Source organism: Camelus ferus, chromosome 5 (genome assembly GCF_009834535.1).
Source record: "Camelus ferus isolate YT-003-E chromosome 5, BCGSAC_Cfer_1.0, whole genome shotgun sequence".
Taxonomy (NCBI): domain Eukaryota; kingdom Metazoa; phylum Chordata; class Mammalia; order Artiodactyla; family Camelidae; genus Camelus; species Camelus ferus.
Window position 1 is genome coordinate 2616952 of NC_045700.1, and position 21102 is coordinate 2638053.

The 21102-nt window shown below is 41.1% G+C and overlaps 1 protein-coding gene and 1 long non-coding RNA gene across 2 annotated transcripts in view; both read left to right on the forward strand.

Moving 5' to 3' along the window:
- The window catches only part of CNTNAP5 (contactin associated protein family member 5), a 735160-nt gene that overhangs the window by 210094 nt on the left and 503964 nt on the right, over window positions 1–21102 (forward strand).
- LOC116663540 lies at window positions 1099–19281 on the forward strand. The gene is made up of 3 exons (XR_004319708.1): window positions 1099–1567; window positions 15878–15883; window positions 19271–19281. It is a non-coding gene; the product is annotated as an uncharacterized LOC116663540 (long non-coding RNA).

Genomic DNA, 21102 nt, shown 5'->3' on the forward strand with positions numbered 1-21102 from the left:
CCTTGCCCTTCAGTAGCTGTGTGTCAATGATCAAATTGCTTAAGTTCTCTGAGCCTATTTCCTGTGAAATTTGATAAGGGTGTTCACCTTACACAGCAGCTGGAAAGATGAAATGGCATGACCATGTGTAAAACACCAGTTGTGAAGTAAGCCTTGAATAAATCATCTCTATGTGCTATTATTTTATTAATATTATTTTTAGAAAAAATGAATTTGGAACAAGACAGCAAAGAGTCTTTGGTTTTGTTTGGGAAAGTAAAGAATGTAATGCAGGGCTTTGCTGAACGCTACCTTGAAGCATCCGATGAGGAAACAAACGCGTGACCCTGAATGTCATTTCCTGGGGAACCTTAGGTATTGACCTTGTTCTCCGAAGGAAGTGCTAAGACACAAAGAGGGGTGAGACTCTTGATTGTGACACGTATAGCCCTGCAGCCTTAGGAAAGTCATTTAAATGTTCACGCTAAGAGATCGTTGAGCATTAAATACAATACAGTGTGCAACGCACCCAGGATAACGCCTCTCACCTATTAAGTGTTCAGTGAATATTAGTTCCCTCTCCTCAGTGTCTCACCTCTAACATTAGAATGCCACCAGGCTTTTCTGCTTCTCAGGCCTATTTGGGGCTCAGAAAACCTAGCAGATGACATAGCGATGCGTTGTGGGTGACCACCTACGGGAACAAAAAGTAGACACAGTCATCGGTATAACTGAGTCGCCATGCTGTACACCATAAACGAACATGACACTGCAAATCAACTATCCTTCAGTAAAAACAGACAGACAAGCACAGATCAGTTGTGAGAATGGTGTCCGGATATGGAACAGTGGATGAGCAGCAGACGCCCCGATCACTTGAAGAGGAAGACAGACTTCCAGAGTCCCCCACAGTGAGCACACCCTCTGCTTCCTTGTTTAATCCATCCGCGTCCATGCCAGAGACTTAAAGAGCTTGTCTTAACCCTGACCATTAAAACCACTGATCGGAATAACCCACATTTCTATTTCCCACTCAGAGCAGGAATGAAATGTGCTTCCATCTTGGATGCCCTGTTTGTTTACCTGCCCTGGAAAGGAACAAAAAGCAATGGCCCCCCAACTCCTTCCTGCTGGGCTGTGAACCCTGGTTCACCCTCCTGGGACCACAACTGGGTGCTGTAGTCTCAGCAAGGAGCCCCATGGGGAGACAGGTGGGGGTGCCCCTGTAACACCTGTGCCCTCTGTAACTGACCTCTTATCTTCACCTGAGCTCTGAAACAGGCAGACTTCACACCAATAATCCAGATGTTGTCCCTGAAGTAACTTGGATACCAGATAGAAGAGCTGGTGGTGTCAGGTCACGGATCTGTGTGATGCCAAAGACGACAGACCAGGGCTGCTCCGATAAAGCAGAAAGCAAGCTAAATACACAAATTTACATTTTCTGGTAGTTTCATTAAGAAAGCAGAAAGAGGACGTGAGGGCGATCTGGCTGCGACATCTGTCACCCCAGTTGATCTCCAGGGTTGATTCGGCTGATCTGGCTGGCTGGGCGGGGGTCCCCTTCCTCCCTCACTGCTCCACGTGTGTCCCTCCCGAAGCTGCAGGCTTGGTCGACGAGGAAGACCATCCCCAGGTAGAGGAGGACCATTCTTCTCGGTCAAGGGTATATGAGCAGCTGCACTCCCCTGCTAGAACCTCCAGACAAGCTCTCAAGGAAGAGAAAAGAAGCAGTGGACTGTTTGATAATATATTTTATCTAAACCAATACACCCCAAATATTATTATTTCAATATATAATAATGTAACATTATGTATCAGATCTTTTTCTCTTTGGTATTAAGTCTTTAAAAGAGAGCATCTTTTGTAACCCCTTTTTTGAGGTTTGATGGACATACAAAAAGCTGTACATATTTCACATATACAACTTGATGAACTTGGAGATGAACAGACATTGTGAAACCATTACCACAATCTTTACCATAAATACATCCATCACCAGAAGTGTCCTCCCACCCTCTTTATTTGTGATTATTCTGGACTGGTTTATAGGAACACACTTTTCGGAGGGGGAGATAATTAGGTTTATTTATTTACTTTATTTGATGGAAATGCTGGGGATTGAACCCCGGACCTCGTACATGCTGCACACACGCTGTACCACTGAGCCACACCCTCCCTCCTGAGAAGTACATCTTTACCATGATTTTTCTAACCCGGGATCAGAAAGCTTGCACGGCCCTCGGCACTATTTTGCAGCCTCGCCCATCATTTCTAGTGTCCACTGTCGCTGCTGCTTGCTCACTGAGCATGCAGAACTCCACAGCCTGAAGGGCGTGACTCTCACTGAATGCCTGCCCCAACGGCCCCATCAGGGACTCCAGCCTTGCGTGCAGTCACCAAGCTTCCTCCTCACTCGCATTCCTCATGCCACTCTTGGTTGCTTTGCCAAGCTTCTTTGTTGCCAATGAAACTGCCCCATGTTTGCCCAGGGGAAATGTCGTTTTTTGGTTTTTTTTTTTTTCCCCTTAATTTCAAGGGCTATGAGTTTTCTCAGAAATAAGCGTAGCATCCTTATTCAGCAAACTTCACATTGAAATAGTCTGTACTCCTGGGAAACATGTTCAGAGCCACAAAGCCAAAGGTATACGAGGACAACTTCTTAGACAAGAGTTTCCCCATGAATTTCGATTCACCACGTGTGATCGGATGCAGTTCTGAAGCTGATGAGGACAGGGAACTAGGAAATAAAGAAGGAGAGAAAATGAGTACTGCATGCCTCAGGGCGGGTTAGACATGCTTCTGATAGAAAATGAATGAAAAACGAAAGACCTCAAGAGGCAAGATTCTGTCTCTGCTTTTAACTTAGCGAAAGGTTTGATCCAATTAAAAACCCAATTAAGAAAAAAATGTACAGCTATCCCTCAGTTGCCATGTATGCAAATATGACCCCCAATTTATTTAAATTATATCTATGTATAGTAAATACCAAAATAAAAACCCCTCAAAATCTATACATGTTCAGATTATGGGCCCCATCCAGGGAGAGGACATTTCGACCCGAACTTCCAAAGGTTTAAGTTCAATCTGTCAAAAATACCTCTTCCGTTTGGGAAACTTAGGTATTTGAACCAAGTCTAGAGTTGAATCAGTTAAGCATGACTTTCTCTTTCCCCAAAAATGCATTGATGAGAAGGAGCTTAGTACTGGTCTTCTCCAGGCTGGTAAAAAAAAAAAAAAGAAAAGAAAAAAAAAATTACTTGGGGGATTACCTTGGGGTGTTCCGCATTAAAAGAATAATACAGACAAGTTAACATGCAACAAAGGAAAGGCGTTCGGACAGTAAGCAGGTGAAAACCACATCCAGTGGAAACGGGTGAAAAATATTAGAGCGATCTAATCTGAAGGCTGTTACTTAGGCAGGGTTGGAAGTAGGTGATGTGATTCCCATGACTAGGACCCAAAGCCATGAAGAAAAGGGGTCGGGAGGCATCAGCCAGCCGGACCACCTCCAGGGGCAATGATGCCGGCACAAGATGGCAGAGTCGGGCTTCATGACCTTGAGCTGCCCCGGGGGCCTTGAGAGTTCTGTCTCAAAATATCTCTCTCCCATCACCACACGTAAAATATAAATGTCGCTTCCTGGACCACAACCGAGAACAGAGTGCTTATAACCACGGCAGGCATGGGGCTGCCTGCAGGGAGAGACGTCTGTACCGTGACCTGGGGCTTGTTTTCTCCTAAATCATCAGCCGCGCGCACCGTCACGCAAGGCAGGACTGGCCCCGTGCATTTTCCTGGCCTCCCTCCATTAGACGAGAGGTGGAAAAGCCGGGCCCTCTTTGGCCTTGGGTAAGGAGGCTTTTATTGATGGTGCTTGTCGTGAATAATCTGCAGCTCAAGAAGAAAAACTGAGAGGTCTCGAGGGGGAGAGGGCATAGCTCAAGTCATAGAGCAGGTGCTTAGCATGCAAGAGGTCCCGGGGTTCAATCCCCGGTACCTCCTCTAAAAACAAATAAAGTCATTAATTAAATACATCACCCTCCCCCACAAAAAGTCCTATGAATCTCAAGCCTTGGTCTTGAATTTGTCATGTTCTCAAACTGGATGCAAGATACAACAGCTATGCAGAAACCTAAACAGTCTGTCTGCTTATCTGTGTGTCCAGGAAACTTCAATATTTATTTCTTATCTAAGTGATTGGTCAAAACCAATGCTCATTAACTTTCAGCTCCAAAGGATTTACTGTGTACCACTGTGTTACGTTAAAATCCATATTGAGCCAATCACCCTCGTAATTAGCATTATTATTGTTATCATTGCTGTTGCTGCAATAATGACCTTAGCACATCAGTTAGAACTAGGTTTATCTGCTAGCAAAGACAGTTTTAATGGGGGGGGGGTGTGATTATTTGCCCTTTGCAGTTAGAAATCTACCAGGCAACTCAGGGCTGCTAGAGCAAATGTCAGGTGCCTAGTGAGCGCAGGACCTAACGTGTGAATCTGGGTCCCTCTGAGGTCAGGGCTCTGCGCTTGGAATCACTGTGTAGACACGCAGAAGGGACTAGCCCCGGGGAACAGGCTATCCTGTAACCGGCCTCACAACCTTCCTGCCAAGTTCCTACGTCTCAGTGGCTGGGACAGTGATGTCCTCGGTGTGCTAAGCCGTCAGGGCCAGTTCATCCCCCAGTGGGTACTAACAGCATCTTCCCTGAAGGTGATTAACACTAAGAAGGCTGAAGGAAATTTTAGGGCAGACATGGCATGTTTTGTAAACAAAGATGAAGCCCATGACTGAGTTAGACTGAGCAGTAAGATCATCGATTTGCTCAAAATAGCCAAGATCATCAGACCTAACAGGCCCAAGACCATACTGAAGGGGAGATACTGAAACTAACAAGTTCAGTAATCACGTACAGGCAGATTCTACTCATTACATTAATTCCTGCCAAGGAAACACAAATTATCTTCAAAAGAAAGAATACCGAAAGAATGTGGTAATTCAACTTAAAAAAAAAAAAAAAGTGAGGCATTTACTCCTGCAGAGAAGTAATCCAAACAGACTTTAGAAAATATTTACCTTTGCCTAATTATTCATCATAGTCAACTTTATATGGAAATTACCACATCTTAATCCCCCGTGTGGCCAATCATGTGTTTGCTTGTCTGTCCACAATCAAAACAAAGCCCTGCACAGGCAGCGACTTCAACATTTTCTGCAAATTAGAAGAAATTTTGAAGAAACCAGCCTCGAGAGGATGATACAGTGTCTTTCCTGAGTGATCGAAAGTTTAAGATGATGTCTAGTGGTTTCATTAGACCCAATCATGTCACTCCAACAGGTGATTTCTAGCTGAAGGTCAGTGACTTTGACAAAGAGCCCAAACTAAATTAGAGGGAGATACCCCCAAATTGAATGACAGCTGGTTTCCATGCCTTGATTTCACCTGTGCAATAAATGAATCTCTTTCCTCTCTCCTTCCAACCCTTTTATTCTTTTCAAACTCTCCCCCTTTTAATTATGGCCAAAGTTCTGTATTTGGAAGCTTTATACTTCCTTAAAAAGAGCTATAACATAATTTACCATGGGTCTTGTTCATGCCTCAGGTTATAATACACCTACATTTGTTTCTGTTCGTTCCTTCTCTTTTATATTCAATATTTACCGAAGGATCAGTAGGTGTCAAAGTTTGGCATCAAATCTTTCTGGAGAACTGAAAAAGGCAGACTCTGAAAGGGCCCTTTTAGCTGTCCCAAAGCCCAGAGAAAGCAAAGCTAGAATGACCACACGCTGGTCATTTCTGGGACAGTCCTGGTTTACGCTTATGGTCTGACCATAGATATTTATAGTGAGATTTTTCATCTTCAAGTCTTCCAGTTTGGAGAGTTTTATATGTTCATTTTAGTTAGAATCATAGGACATGCGGTTTCTTAAGTTGGCGACCTCATCAGCCTGCAGAGTGTCTAATAGTTAAGAAACCTCAGATCACATGATTTGACAAGGTCAGTGTGACAGTTCTGTACAGAATGAGCCCCCTATGCCTACCAGAAAACAGTCACCACCCAGAGCACGCTCTGTGTGCTAGTCGCTTGTAGGATAAAAGCCATGAAAGTTAACTTTAGTTGACTGTATATTAAGTACCTTAACTGGCCCTCCGCCACCATTCAGCCCTCAGCAACAATCCTATAGGGCAGGCATGTCTATTTCCATTTTCTTATTGAGGACACTGAGGCTCTGACAAGTGAAGCGAGATGCCCTGGGGGACCCAACTGTACCCGCACCAGAATTGAATTTATGGATCTGCTATATTGAAACAATTCTGGGGGAGGGGCAGGGAGAGGTCAGTGGTAGGGCACGTGCTTAGCAGGCACGAGGTTCCGGGTTCCATCCCCGGTACCTCTATTAAAATAAATAAATAAATAACCTAATTATCTCCCTCCCTCAAAAAAAATTTTTTTTAATTAAAAAAAATCATTAAAAATAAATAAATAAAAATAAATAAATAAAACAGTTCTGCCCACAAATTGCACGGAACCTGTTCTCACATGGTTGAGGACGTGGTGAGGACAATGTGGGACAGAAGGAAGAGGCAGGAGTCACGGCCATCATGTGTAATGAGTGTGTGCGGTTGCCCACTCTCTTGTGACACTTGCTAGATTCAGGGACTCAGCCTTATTCTGTCCTCTGTCTTGCCAGCCCCACTGCAACCCCCCTTACCTCCACCCTTCCCAATCCTTCTAAAAACACATTGCTTATTTACCTACAGTTATTAAACAATTCCTCTACATCACAGCAACCGCCTTACTCGAAGAAAATTCCTTTTGCTGTCGTGACACTCTGCCATTTAACTGCCTTTGTCTCCACTTTGCCGTAACCAGTATATTCACGGAGCTGTTTTCCTAAACAGAGGAGTGACCTCTGTTTTATCTCCTAGAACGAGGAAATTCCGACATCGCTTTTCCATTAGTAATTTTCTTCTAGCAATAGAATCAAATATATTAATTAATCACTAAAGTGTGTTTACTGAGCACCTGCACTGCTCCAGGAATGTAGCAAAGACCACGGGGCTATAAGGCAGCATAGCATATGAATCTTCAAGGAGCTTTCCAGTCTGTTGAAGATCGCAGGTTCTCAAAAACCAGACAAAAAGAGAAAGATCACAAAAAGGCTAGGTGTTTCTCCCACACTTGCTTTCTTACCCGGTTAGGTAAAACTGGCTTGAAGATGAAAAGGAAAACACCTGCAGTAAGAAATATGTTTTTTACACTTTAAGTAAATTAACTGAATTTAATTTGATGCTTATTTCTTTTCCAAGCCCCCATCCCTGCAGTAAGTGATGGCACCCAAAGTAAAACACACGTTGCCAAAAAAGTATTTTGAAGCTATTTTGTGAATATGAAAAGGAATATGTATGTATGTATAACTGAATCACTTTACTGTACCCCAGAAGTTAACACAACATTGTAAATCAGCTATACTTCAATTAAAAAAAAAGCTATTTTGTGAAATATTTGGCCGTGCTCAAAGTAGAAAACACAGACTAATGGAAAACACTTTACCATAGAAAATTTAAGGTGAATAATTTTGTCTCGGGAAACGGCAATGTTGTTTTGTTTTTACACATGGAGGAGTTTAAAAGGCTGCCATCTCCATAAAGCTAGTATCATTCTGCAGGTCAGCCCCAAGGAGAAGCCAGCTAATTGAGGAAACTTGGCAAAAGTGGACTCTCCCGGGACCAATTAGAGAAAAAATGGGAGAAATGAGCTTTTGCTGGCGTTCTTCTGTGGTGGTTGCGCAAAGTCGCTGCAGGGGTGTCGCTGACCAAGGATGGAAGCCAAAAGCAGCTTTTAAAACTCTGCTTCCCCAGGCTCAGGCCGAACAGCCAGGTTTCTTTAGTAGCTAACCAAGCCGTCCCGCACACTGACTGCCGTTCCTCCCAGGAGCCCCACTGGCCTTCACCTGCAGGCTTCAATCTCATTCAAAAACCACGTCCTTGTCCTCCCTCTCTTCCGTAGGTCCGAGCAGCCCTGCCGTGTCTGAGACGCAAAGATTCAAGGCAGCGTGGTTTTCAGGCTTTCCAGGCAGAAGTGTTTTAAAGCTTAAACAAGTGACCCAAGTAGAGATTCCAACAAGGATAGACGTTCAATCAGGGCAAGAAGGACGATGGTTGCCTAGACAGTGGGCTTTGAAATCAGGTCAACTTGTGTTTGAATCCAGGCATTTCAAAAGCAAGCCAGCTGAGCAATTTGGGTCCAACGTTCAGCCACTACGAGCCTCAGTCTACTTACTTCTAAAATGGGAATGAGAGTTGGTTCTGAGATTTTGAAGGTGTTGGTTATCAAGAGTCAGGCACTCAATAAGCTAGAGCCATGTGCTTGAAGTGAAAGTCACGTGGCATCTCGGAATGATTCCTCCTTCATTCCTCACTGGAATTGTCTGCGATGGATGGGATATGTGACGCATGCAAGGGAACATTCACAGCCAGCCTTTCCGACTGGTCCAAACCTTTCCAGTATATATATTCTTAGCATCAAGTGCCTCTCCTCAATTTATCACAGCTGAAGTTTTCTATTTATTCCTGTATATAGTTGAAATGTGTCTCCTATCAGATTGTTAGCTTCTTCGGGGCCAGCACCTGTTTTTTGTTTTGTTTTGTTTTGTTGTTTGCATCCGTCAATAGACGCATCCCCAGGGCACGCAAAGATGCCCAGCCCATGACTGGCGCGCACAGATATTGATCAGATGAAATTTTACAACCCAGCAAAATAATGTTTTCCAATTTCACAGGTGAGAAGGCTGAAGCTCGGAAAGAATAAGCTTCCGAGGGGGACGTAGGTAGTAAACCGAGGGCCTGAGATGAGTCCTAAAAGTGATCCCCTAGAGGGAATACAGTTTCTATTAAGATAGACAGTGTCTCATTACCATGATATTTTTTCGCAGATGAATAAACAGAAGCTTAGAGGGTGTTAAATAATTTTCCCAGACAGAGGTTTGCAGAGCCGGAGCTCCGATGAGATGTCCAGAGGTCTTTGCCTCCAACCTGTTTTCTGGTCACCGTGAAAACCATTGCCTGGATGTTCCCAGAGCCTTGACGGTCCTCTCTGCCTCCTGCCTGGGATTTGCTTGGCTCAGGCAGGAACAAATCTTTTTTTTTTTTGCCCTCAGTGACCTGGAGGATTCAGTCCCACCAGCATCTTAGACTGGCCTAGCATCCTTTGGGAGACAGGCTTCAGCTGCTTCCTGTGTGCTTGTTCTGGTGTCCGCTGGACAGCAGTTTTCCTGGAGCATTTCTGACCGGAAGCTGGGTGCTTTTTAATCATGTGAAAGCCTGCCTCAGAATCTCCTGTGTGGGGAGTTTGAGGCTGTCGGGAAGCTAAGCACAAAGAGGCTGCAAGTTTCACCAGCTTAGGACTGCTGGGTGAGCCATCCACCTGGAGAGTCGGCTGGAGCACCCACAGGAGTGCCACGGCTGGAAGGATCTGGACAGAGATGCCTTTGGAAGCCTAGGGGTGGGCTCTGGGAGTTGCTAGCTCTGGTAATCCAGGAAGGATGCAGGCTTCAGTCAAGCACGCAGAGGTGAATTTCCAGCCTGCCGAATGAAGTAAATAAAGACGACAACCGGAAACCCACTCTGTCTTGGCAATACTGATTTTTGCTAGGAAGCTTTGCCTTCGCCCCCTGAGAACAGAAGGGGGGCTTTTCCTGCAAAGCTAGCCCCAGTATCTGTACTTAACCTTTCATGCAAGACAAGGATGCTCTCGGGTAGCTGAACTGGGGGAAGGAGCCAAATACTTCCTCGCCAACTGGTAAAATACTCAAGCTATCCAAATACCACTCTTGTCCCCATAACTTTATGGCCGTCTTGTTCCCTCCATTGGAACACCCTGGATCCACCATCTCAAAGGTACAGCTGGGCGCCTCTGTGCTCCATCAGGAATTGGTTCCCATACGGTGATGCCAAAACCCTGATGGGCAAGAACTCATTAAATATTTTAAACACTACTTTGCTTTTGGTATTGCTTCCCCTTGTCTGGTTTCTCTGATAGACCAGGAACTTTCTGAGAGCGAGAGCCAGGCTTACCTCACCCTTTTAGTCCTAAGCCTTAGCACTGAAGTGGGAACAGCCCCTCTTCTCGAGGAATTGGAAGGCACAGAGCGGCTTTGCAGTATGGTTTGCTACTTTAAAACAAGCTAGTGGTTGAAGCGTGAAGATACATTCATTGGTGTATATGTGTATTTTTTTTCCTCCAGGGACCATGTCTAGCTTTAGTTTATAGGATGCCAGGTAGCATTCTCTACCGGAGTCAGTGCAGTTCCATGGGCATCCCCCAGATCATTAATATCGTGAACTGTGGCCACTGGAGAAGCTCCTCCCTCTCCTGGGACCCCTGGGAATACCTGGGACATAGGACTAGCACTCTTCTCACAGAGTTATCATCAGTGAAATTCACTATGCCCTGCATAATACACATTAAGCAGGGGGGGACTACATTATACTGAGTCTTTTTAAATTGCTGGCCCATTTTTATATGTTGGCTTTCCCCTCGCCCACCGTTTTTGATTTTCCCTCCTTCCGCAGCCTCATAAATGTAATTCTGGGTGCTTGTTAAAGCTGCTTGAAACACTCACACTTTCCTCAGAAAATCATCAAATGCAGGGAGTTTGATCATTTGGATAACTTTTTTTATTTAAATCAGGGGAAGGGGCAGGGGAAGGAGCAGGGCAGAGCAGGATCTGCCTGCTCGCCAGCCTTGAATAACTTTTCATCCAGAATAAGTTTTTAAAATGTTATTAACAATATTTTTAATTTTTTAAATAGTCAATATTTTTAATTTTTTTGATCTGCCACAATTTGGGGCAGGTGCTTTAAACAGGTTGCCTTTTATTTTGATCACATCCTCCAGATTCGATATTCTTATCTTCAGCCTACCTGTGAGAAAAGCAGAAGCCAGAGGGATTAATTAATTTCCCTGAGGCCATCCGGCTACTAATTAGTGGTTCTGGGATTCATCTCAAATCTACCTGGCTCCAGCTCGAAAATCTCCTCTGGGATTTGTTAAAGGAGATACTGATTCTGTAGAACTGGGGTTGAGCCTGGGTTTCTGTGTTTGCAGAACACCCCCAGGGACACCAGTGCAGCTCATCCATAGACCGGTGTCTTTCAAGGAGCACCCCAGAATGTCCAGTGTCTCTCATCCAGTGGAAGCTCCTCCTGGGACATGTCCCCCCATTCTCTTCCAGCAAACCCAGTAAGACAAGGAAGCTTCCAGTAAGTCACCTGGAAGCTCGTTTCCCACTCAAACAAACCCTGAGAACCAAGTGGACTAGAGGGTGCTGCGTGATGAAGTCCAGGGCACAGGCTCACTGCCCGGGTGCACTGCCTGCAGTGGTCAGTTAGCATTCCCCACTCCCGGCCACCACACGGACGGCTGTGATTGGCTGTGATTGTCCCCGAGGGATGCAGGCTCCATCCATCATGCAGGATGCACTTGCCAGAGAAGCAGCCAGTGTCTCGTGCCCACTCACAGAGGTCAACCACATCCTCCTGATGGGAAATAAACAGTCAGCAGTATTAGCTATGACTGGATGCTCACGTGTTCTAGGACCGGGCTAAACACTTCAGACTCTTCAAGGTGTTCTGTGAGGGGTGTAGCCTCCTGATCCCCATTGTGCAGGTGAGGAAACGAGCGCATGGCTCTAATCTGACAGCTTACAGCCTGTAAGCAACCTGGAAGGCAAGAACTTGGGCTCCTATGCTACACACTAGAGCATAAGTTAAGGATAACAGATGACTTGCATCCTGTTAAGGCTGGAACCTTCAAAGTATATTCTTCTAAGCCCTATCTTACCTGCTAATTCGCTGTATGATTCCTTCAATTTACAGTGATGATGACCGCCTCATGATTCATTGTGTTTTTAGAGAAGCATGAATCGGACCATGACTGTATTTTAAAAACTGATAAACTATAATATTGGGAGCACTACAACTACATCTATGATGAGCAGCAAGTGTGTCCACAGATTTAACCATCGTGATGAGAGCCCAGGTCCTGTTGCTTTGACATCAGTTTACAAGGAACCAGCCCTGTGCTAGGAGCCCAGGGACGTCTTCATTCAACTTTAAGTTTGATTCCGATGCATCTGACGAGGGGGGTCTGCTTTGTTTCCGCAGGGAAGGTAACACAAGTTTGAATGCAGATTCTTTCTTTTTAAGCAAGAAGTTCAAGGGGAAGCTACATCTGTTGAAGCACTGGTGTTCAGTAATACACACTTTTGAAATTTATAGTGAATATTGAATACTACAAAAATGGAAAAAAATTGTGATTCCAGTAAGGTCTAAAGACTAGATAATGTAGTACTAAAGCCAAATTGCTAGAAATTAAGCACCAGGTAAGCACAACTTTCTGAAGGCATTCCCTGTGAGCTTTTTGGTTCAGTTCATCACTTATAGTTTCACTCCAAACCAAGCCAGTCACTTAGGCAACAAGCCTCTACTGACAACTCTATACCGGGAAACCGTCCTCAGCCTTGAAAATTGAACCAGTCAGACTTGAGCCCTTCCCACATAGAGATTTCATCCTTCCTCATGAATGGGAATATTTCTTTTTTTTTTAATTGATTTTTTTTTGCTATCCCTGTAGTCTTTTTTCTTGTTTTAATGGAAAACCCATACATTCTGATACATTCTTTGTTTCTGAGTCAGTGATCATCATGGCGTCTCAGATGATGGTAAAAAAAATAAAACTCATGGACCCCTGCTGTCTTAACGAAACACCTCCCCAAACAGCCCTCTCCCAAGTGACTCTCCAACCTCTCCTCCAGCTGCTGTATTTCCTTCCTGGCATATTATCACTCTCTGAAATTACTTATTTATTCCTTTGCACATCCTGATCATCTTTCCTTCACTGGATGTACATATAAGAGGGCTTAAACCTCTATTATTCACTCTATAAAAGTAATTCTTTGATCAAACATATTTCTTATGTTTGTGGAGGGACACTTGCTGTTATGATTGGCAATGCTATGTGTCACAGACATTCCATGGCCACAGAAATGTTTGTTTAGTTTGGTGGTATGTCAGCAAAACCAGAAACAGAGTCTAGAAAATAAGAGGCACTCAAACAATACTCCTTGGATGGATGGATGCATGCATGGATGGATGGATGCACGAATGAATCAATGAATACAGGCCACAGGCTGCAAAGAAGAAAATTCTACACTGGTTGAGAGGTTAAATAAAGATGACTTCGGTTTCTCCATCTAAACATAAGACTTTAGGATTTTACAGTTCAGTTTCCTGATAACCATTAATAATTATCACTGATTGATCCTTCAGGATCCTGCAGTATATGATCAGGGTGATTGAGTGGTTAGTGATCTGAGGACACTGTAGTCACATCAAAACAGCAATCACTGCTGACATTTATCTGTTGTGTCGTGCTGCTTCAGTCTTCAAAGAGTTCTTGCCGTGAAACAATTTTCTTTTTCTTTTGCATCTTTTAAAGACCATTTCGCTAGCTACAGATACCTTCCATTTTTGCTCGGGACCCTTGAATTGCTTTCCTAAAAATTGTTTTCAATGAAGTTGGTGACTAGACTATTGCTGCCAACAAACTAGAAGAATTAATATATTTCGAGTTTTCAACTGTCTTAAGAGTAAGGAATAATAAGTATAAGATTGATCTCACATGGCTTAAATGTATGGCCATTTACAGGCATATGTTTAAAAGGAATAAATAAGTGTGAGTTTGAATAAACGAAGTTGTCCATCGGTCCCCATGATGTTAGAACAAGGGCTTACTGCTTGAGACATAAGCAAATTGGTTTGATTTTAGAAGAAATAAAAGGAAGCAAAACCCATGCTTTTTTTTTTTTTAAAGCAATTTTCATTCTGAATGTCTACTGTTAGCCTCAATAGTGCACCAAATGGACCAGGTACTCAATGCATGTTATTTCCTTTAAACTTTACTAGAGTCCTGTGTGGTAGATATATTGTCACCATTTGACAGATGCAGAAACTGAGGGCCAGAGAGATAAAAGAGCTAATGAGCAACTGAATCTGGAATTTGATCCAGAAATTCTCGCTGTAACCATGTTCTTTGCATGTTTTAACACTGTCTCCTGTGGCCTAGGCTGATATTACACTCAGTATAAAAGCATTAAATACATGTGTATACACTATGGAATACTACTCAACCATAAAAAGAAAAAATAAATAAAATAATGTCATTTGCAGCAACAGAGATAGTTCTAAGTGAACTACACCATAAAGAGAAAGAAAAATATCACATGATATCACTCATATGTGGAATTTAAAAAAAGACAAAAATGAACGTATTTACAAAACAGAAACAGACTCACAGACATAGAAAACAAACTTATAGTTACCAGTAGGGTAAAAGAGGTGGGAAGGGAAAAATTGGGAGTTCGAGATTTGCAGATACTGACTACTATATATAAAATAGATAAACAACAAGCTTCTTCTGTAAAGTATAGGGAACTACATTCAACATCTTGTAGTAACCTACAATGAAAAAGAATATGAAAACAAATGTATGTATGTATATGTACGACTGAAACATTATGCTGTACACCAGAAATTGACACATTGTAAATTCGATAAACTTCAATTTAAAAAAAAGATGTTAGGTATGTATAGCCTTTTACCTAGTGGTGTGATTTTGGGGAAGCTCTACCAAATTGTCTATACATACATATCTTACAGTTAATATTACACATGACATTATATGTAAAAGACTATACATACATATATAGTCTGTGGTATGATTATGAATGCTTAATTATTTTCTAATTTAGTGAGGTCCAATGGATACTTTGAAATACAAATTTAAATTACACATTTTTAAATACAACATTAAATGTAATTAATGGTAATTGTAAAATTCCATGCAATTTTTTACATTGTAAAGTTACCTTTATGACAACTGTAGAATTAGATTTAATTTCACATTTTACATTATAAAATTAAATGTAACTTAATTTTAAATACAAAATTAAATTACACATAAATGAAATAATATGTGTAAAGCACATATCTGATCATAAGCTGTTCATCAAGTCAGCTCCAACGTGTCTGCCACTTTTGTAGCATTTTCTGTAACTAACAGAATGCCGTATTCAAATGGTTTTGAGCTATTTAATGCATTTTTCCTAGTGTGTTGAGTTTGAAAATCACTATATGAGTTATTGCTGCAATTATTTTCCACCTTCATCTGCCAGAGGAAGGGGAAATCAATTCAGGCCACATCTGGACTACAAGGCTGTTATGAAAGATTCACTGTCTGCACCTCCTCTGTTCATGGATCTTTGAAATTGGACCTCATGATGAAACATCAATTTTAGACCCGTGATCTCTAAGTGTCAGGCAGACCGTGGGACTATTTGAAACATGATTTGGGGACCTCCAACTCAATGTCCATTACTCACAGGTATTCACCTTTGTTTAGTCAGATTCTAGACCCAATGGTCTCACTGAATGGCTCGGTCATCTTCAGTAGGTTACGTGGTCTTTCTCTAGCTCAGTGTCTCATTGTGTCACATAGGAACAGTCACACCTGCAATTCGCTCAGCAAGCATTTCATGACCTTCTTTGGTCATGGAGCTGCTAAAGGGACCTGTGGTTATTGCCTGATCCTGGCAGCAAGGTTATCTAAGTTCACAGAACAGCTCCACCTTCTTACTTGCTACAGGCATTGGTCGGTCCCTGGACCTCCCTAAGCCTCAGTTTCTCTAGTCTTCAGGTAGAGACGATCGTAAACGCCCTTCATATTTGTTGTGGATAGGAAACGAAGTCACATGTGTAGAGAACTTGACACAATGGCCTGTCACCATGCGAGTTCTCCACGGACAGGTCCACACATCCATCTGAAGATGGAGATGGAAGTGATTTTCCATGTTGGTTCCTGTGTTTCTGTATTTTTTGGTTTTTGTTGACTGACAGTATAAAAGTTATACATATATATGTGTGTGCGTGTGTGTGTGTGTATTCATTAATGAAAAATAGGCAAAGAGAAAGTAGGACTGGAATCCATAATTCTGTCACTGGTTTCTGCCATCATTTTACACTAATGTTAACATTCTGGTGTTTTCCTGTTTCATTTTTATTAATTCTATAGGTATTTTCATACATGTACATTTTTATACAAGTTTCATTATACCTTCTTTACTCAGTAACAAGACATAAGTACTTATTCTTGCTACTGCAAATACTGGAAATTTTAATTAATAGTTTCATTATATAAATAATTATACATATATATTTTAGTTAGAAACTATAGATAATAAATTAAAGCAATTATAATCATTTGCAATTTCATAGGCCAGGGATAGCCACTACTAACATTTTAAAATATTATGTTCTTGTCTTTTTCTTTAATGTATATTTTTATTTGAAGTATAGTCAATTTACAATGTTGTGTCAGTTTCTGGTGTACAGCACAATACTTCAGTCATATAGGAACATACATATATTTTTTCATGTTCTTTTTAATCATAAATTACTATAAGATATTGAATATAGTTTCCTGTACTATACAGTATAAACTTATCTATTTTATATATAGTTGTTAGTATCTGCCAATTTCGAACTCCTAATTTACTCCTAGTCTTTTTTTATATGCATACATCTATGATTTAATCTAACATACTAGCAATTTTAAGACCTACCATTATTTCCTAGGAAAGAAAAAAATGCTACCAAATCAAAATTCACCATGTCTTTCTAATCACTTAGAATTTTTTTTTTGTATGTCTTGACCCTCTTAAATTATATAGGCAGAGGTTTTTTTTTTTTTTTTATCATGTTATCATTCTTGTGCACAAGAAAATAGATGTCAAACAAAATTAAGATATTTCTAAAACTCTTCTACGTTCATCATTTGTCTGTCCAGACTCACCTTTGACACAGCCATGTGTATGTGTCCAATATAATGTTCCCTGTGCTTTTACTTGTCCACATACACAATGTGTTTGCAACGCTGAATCATTGTACAGTACTTAATACCATTTAAAATGCCCATTAAACTCGACACTTGTAGTCCCAACAATGCACATAGCTAATACAGTGACAATGATATGTCCCAGCTCTGTCCAAGTCCACATAATTTTTATGTGACCAGCACAATTACACAATGGCTAGCTGTGAGCCTTTGATGGGGAGAGGCACCCTGATTTCAGACTTGCTACAAGGTGAAAAACATATACAGCTTAGAACTACCAAAAAAGAACTATTTTACACAGTTTTTCTCTTAGGATGCTTTATTTAGCTTTGTCATTTTGAAAATTTCCATTCAACATTAATTTGGGAACATTTCCCAGTATCTTTAAAATTCATCCAAAAAAAGTATTTCTTTCAAAGTGTTCAACAAATGTAGAGCCAGAAAACCTTAGCTTTTGAGGTCTTTCAAAAATTATCATAACTGGAAACAAAACTTGCAAACAAGAATATATCACAAATTATTCCTACAAAAGCAAGGGAGGAACTGAACAAATTAAATGATGAACGTTCAGATGTGTACGAAATTGAACTTTAAAAATCTGTAATTGCATGTTGGACTGTCTTGACTTCCGGGAAGAATGTTTTGATGGCACTTCTATTTTTAATTAGACATTTTGTATCAGAAGGGGATGAAATTAAGAAAGCCTATGATATCACATAAATCTAAATCTGTAAAACATTCAAGAGAATCATAGAAGCAATTTTTTGAGAATTTTTTAATTTAAAAAGATCTATCAGAAGAAGATACTGTGAAAGGAGGCAAAGACACTACATATAGAAAATATTTTTGGGGGAAGCATATAGCTCAGTGGTAGAGCATGTGCTTAGCATGCATGGGGTCCTGGGTATGATCCCCAGGATCTCCATTAAAATTTTAAAAAAAGCTAATTACCTCCCCCCCTCAAAAAAGAAAATATTTGAGCTGAAATATATAAACACTTCTATAAAAAAAAATACTGGGATTGAGAATACCCTGCATTTAGCAAGAAATCTCAGTATTTATAATGTTCACAATAACAAATATTATGATCTATTGAAGAGTCAAGTGAATGTACCAACAATTTCCAATATACAAACTATAAAGAAAACTGGAAGCAATTGTATTTTCAAAAATAATGTCATATGATCATATTGAAAAAAATGAATTTTTCAGAAAAATGTAATATTGAGGTGTTATAGACAGATTGGGTCAAGGCACTGACTGAAGTATATGAATAAGTAACAGGAATAATTCTCTTGCTTACTTGGTGTTTAATATTGAAATTAAATCATCCGTATCAAGCTTTTAAAAATTATTTAAATGTACCATATCATATTTTTATTTCTTAGAAATACTTTTATTAGCAAAATAGTTTATTTTCTTAATTTTAAAAAGATAATCAATTATTACATATCATGGCTGTAGATTATATTTATATGCTATATTATGTATCATATTTTACTATAAATTATTACCCAGTACATGTTATATTGTAATAATTTATTTTTGATAAATAATAAATTTAAATAGCATTTAAAAATATTTAAAAAATCTTCCTTATGCCTGAAAATAATGTCTTATGATACGTAATAAGATATTCAATCCTTCCCCTACAGAAGGGCATTTAGTTTATTGTAAATTTCCCCTACTGTACTTAATAGCACACATATTAAACGGATGTCTCTCCACCTGCAATGCAAACATTTTGTTTGGATAGATTCCAAGTAGTGGAATTTCTGAATCTTATGACATTTTTAAACTAAATGGCATCAAAGTCTTTTGAATGACTTCATATGTTTTCTGAGTATCAGGAACTAATAGTAATAAAAAATCTAATGCACAATTTAAAGCATAATAAATTATTTAAAATAGGTTTTAAATAACTAAAAGATTATTAACAGTACTTTGTAGAAAGCTAATGTTAAGCAAATAATGGGAAGGGTACTTGTGAAAATTATTTTAAAATAATTACATTTTTGTTCAATCGATTATATTTTTAAAGCCCAGGGAGTTGTTGGGTATTTGCCACCTTCTGGACATTATGCATAACGCCTAAAATAAACGAGGCACAGAGCATGTCCTTAGGGAATTCTGCTGGTGGTGGCCGAGATGCAAACAACAGAGACGATTATCACAGACACGTGTGATTGCTAGCGTAGAGCATCGGAAGGCAGTGGCCACAGAGAGCAGCCGCCCCTTCCGCGGAGGAGTCCGGGTTGCACTGGACAGATTTCTTAAGAAACATGATGGAAGATCCGAGATTGGGAGGCTGAGTAGCTGGTCAGCAGAGAAGAGAGTGTAAATATAGACACTGGTGTGAACAGCGTCCTCAGATTAGGACAAGCATGGCGTGTTGAGGGACAGCGGGACGACCTAACAGGCAGGAGGCTGGAAGAGAGGCTGGGGGCGCGCAGGGGAAGCGCGTTCGGAATTAGACTCGTGTAAGACTCGCTGGTCTCGTTGCGGATGCTCTCGCCCTGTATTAACTCACAGTTGCAGCTACGACGGCCACGGTGCTCCACGCTCCGTGTCCATCCAAGATGTGTTCATGGGCACCTTATTTTCTGCGGGATGGGCCCAATGCTAATTCCCAGAAACACGCATCAGGCACAACAGAGGAGCATGCTATTAATAAACAAGCGAAATAAGATGACAATTTAAAATCGGGGCAAGTGTTATGAAAACAGGGTAGAATTTTAAAGAATGGTTAGGCTGGAGTTAGATACGGAGATATTCTCAATCAAGAGGTCAGGGAAGGCCTCTCTGAAAAGATGATACGTGGACCTGAGCAACATCTCGCTAAGCCGGCTTTAGCCATCTTTGGTCCTGAAGGGAAATGCCTGCAGGCAGTCGGGATGAAAACTTGGAAAGTGGAAATGCCATTTGGGCAGGATCAGGCCTGGCATGCTGTGTGAAGGACTGGAAGAAAGCCAGGCACTGAAGGTCAGGGACAAAATGAGAATGAGGGGCACATGCTTCTCTGGGGATGGAGAGTTAGAGGATAAAATGCCTCTAGAGCGTCTAGACTTTGGTTAGACGTTTGAATTTTATGCTAGGGGTTATGGGCAGCTGCTGGAATTTTCTAGAGTGAGATAATGTGATCTTTAAAGCCTATTTATTTTCCTTTTTTTTTTTTTAAAGCTTGCTCAGCTCACACATACTGGTACTCTTCCATGGAAGAGCGTATGTACCACACGGATGTGTTTCAGAATAATGCGTCCCTTGGTCGTACTTAATGTTTGAAGACAGAGCTTCCCATGAAACTAGAGACCTGAACATGGTTCTCAATTTTGTTTTTCTTTTGAGTAGCTGTGCAGATCATTCTGGATTGCTTTTTATTGAGAAGAAGGCTGTTCTGTCTCAGGTTTCCACCTCAGGGGCTCAACCCTGGGCAGAGGTGGGAGGAGTCTCGGTGGGGTGGATGGTACAGGGGGGCAGAGACAACACAGGTCTCCCTGTGAGGCCTCGGCTTCCGTCTTGTACATTCCAGTGTATAATGGAGACTTTTTGACAATTTCTTCAAGTACGTCATTATTTCAGAAATGAGTTAATTTTCCTTCTGACTCTCCTTATGTCTGTGATCGCTACCATTTTGACTTTGATTTTGCCTCAGCCTCTGGCAGGAGGTAATCACTGGCAAGAAATGAGCAATTAAAGGAATCCTATCGGTGAGCAAAATGTAAGTAAAATTTGTGGATAATCCTCGCCCAAGTAGCACACTGTGTGTGTCTATTCAAATAAGAAAGTCTTAAAAAAGTGTATCCATTTATATCACATCTTTCCATCCTATGAATGTTTTGGACTATTCTCTTTCTGGTTTTGCTCTTTGTATGTTTTATACAGTTTTGTTCACACTGCATAAGCTGCAGCTCACTTGACCGTAACTGCGAGTGCACATTCTTTCCATGCCATTTGTCAAAGTAATTAATGCTAGCTGTCCAGAATAGAAAAACACCCTTGAAATCTCAGTGGTTTAATGCCACAAAGATTTATGTCGAGTCACCTCAGAAGTGATTGGGTGACCATCCACCATCCTGTACGAAGCCATTTAGAACAAGTACCCCGTAAAGTTTCCATGGCAGAGAAAACAAAATGGAGTGTGTGTGAACATTTCTTAATTGGCTG